This window comes from Helianthus annuus, chromosome 3, assembly GCF_002127325.2.
Source record: "Helianthus annuus cultivar XRQ/B chromosome 3, HanXRQr2.0-SUNRISE, whole genome shotgun sequence".
Classification (NCBI taxonomy): domain Eukaryota; kingdom Viridiplantae; phylum Streptophyta; class Magnoliopsida; order Asterales; family Asteraceae; genus Helianthus; species Helianthus annuus.
Window position 1 is genome coordinate 31,392,500 of NC_035435.2, and position 1,938 is coordinate 31,394,437.

Here is a 1,938-nt window from a genome sequence, read left to right on the forward strand (position 1 = left end):
GTGTCATGGTTGTGTGATAATTATGATATTTAGGTCATTTAGATATGGAATAGTGAAAAGATAGATTGTAATGTATTTTTGATTTTAGTTTGTTCTGTGGGATGCTCGATGAGCAGATCTAGGGTTTCATGAGATGTATCACAAGCTTTATCTGGCAAGGGATCCACAGATTTGAACAAGGGATCCGTTTGATGTTCTGATAAGTTGCAATGAGTGTTATATATCTTACCATGTTCTTTTGTGATTCTTATCTTTAATCTTGATGTAGATTTGTTAGTAGATGCGCTTATTTCAAATTAGGTTGAAAGTTTTGTTATATTTGAATTTGTATTTTTGGTGATGATAGTTAGCTTAATTTCAGATATGACATAGTGAAAGGATAAATTGTTTTTGTAGTTTTGATTTTACTTTGTTCTGTTATATTTTGATCTTTTCCTTCATTTTTGGGACTGATAAGTATCATGGTTTTGTGATAATTATGATATTTAGGTCATTTAGATATGGAATAGTGAGAAGATAGATTGTAATGTATTTTTGATTTTAGTTTGTTCTGTGGGATGCTCGATGAGCAGATCTAGGGTTTCATGAGATGTATCACAAGCTTTATCTGGCAAGGTATCCACAGATTTGAACAAGGGATCCGTTTGATGTTCTGATAAGTTGCAATGAGTGTTATATATCTTACCATGTTCTTTTGTGATTCTTACTTTTCAGGTGAAGCGGTTGACGGATGTTCGAAGGACGAAATCTGAGGTTTACGAAGGATTTTCGCATGTGTTTTGTGATGAATCGACTCAGGTATGTCACTCGCAACTCGTAAGGAAACCTTTTTTTAGGATCTGAATTTAATTAGTTATACCTTTGGTTAACGACTGTCACGATCACTATTATTACAGAACAAGCTCACTCCGATCTTCTGGCTGCCGGAGAAAGTGTATCTGCTTGGAGAGTCTCGGAATTGGCTTTGGCGACGCTGAACGCTGCTTCATTCGAATCGATGGGGGCTTCATATGCAGAATGTTCCCTCACTTAGTGGTCTCATGCTCACTCAAGCAGAGGTAAAGTAAAGTTTATCACCATTCATCAATTTTCTTTTCTTTTTTTTTAAGTTAATAGTGTACTGGTTATAACTAATATCAAATCTTTACTAATACTTGATTTCTTTTTATGATGGTTGACTTTGCGAGAACTAACGGAGCATTAGTGTCAAGAATGGGCTGAGATTCGAATTCAGTCGGTTTTTCGCTCTTTTTTTGGTAATTTCTAAGCCTTGAATATTAATTTTTAACATGCTATGCTACTGAGAGAATATAAACTTGACTATATTTTGTGTTTTATGATGTGTTTTGTTATTTTTATGCTTTTTGTTTTTTAACTGATCTTAACCCATTTGACTTATGCTACAGACAAAAAGGGATCAAGATCGGGACCGTCCATTTGACTTCACACGGATAACCATATGCTTTCTCTCTCAATGCTCACACATCTCACAAAAAGGGATGCCAAAAGCAGGGAAGTACAATCTACAGGAAAAAGCAACACTTTACTTTTGTGTGAAAGACAGCTTGCTTGCTGCAGTCTCTATAATATATCAACACTCTTCCATACACTGTTTGAAAGACAGCACTGCTTGCTTCAGTCTCTATAAATAATCCAGAGATATCTACACTCTACTCACACTTTACAAACTCTCAACTACACTCAACTGAAATTGTAAGTTTATCTCAGTTGAATAATCCTACTTTCAAAACATCAACTTAACAACTTCTATTTACTTCGATTTCAGAATATATCAACTCTTTGCATTCGGATTTTGCGTTGTTTCTCGGCTCTCACATCAAGGTTTTAAAATTTTTGTCGGCTTTTCACATCTCCCTCTTGCATTGTTGTAAGTTCTTTCAAATATGACATAGTGAAAGGATAAATTGTTTTTGTAGT

At 34.7% G+C, this 1,938-nt stretch overlaps 1 long non-coding RNA gene across 1 annotated transcript; it reads left to right on the forward strand.

Annotated features, from left to right (window-relative positions):
* Positions 1-742: 742 nt before the first annotated feature.
* Positions 743-1,463, forward strand: LOC118490331. Its single transcript, XR_004889262.1, has 3 exons — positions 743-798; positions 897-1,256; positions 1,407-1,463. It is a non-coding gene; the product is annotated as an uncharacterized LOC118490331 (long non-coding RNA).
* The last annotated feature ends 475 nt before the right edge of the window (positions 1,464-1,938 follow it).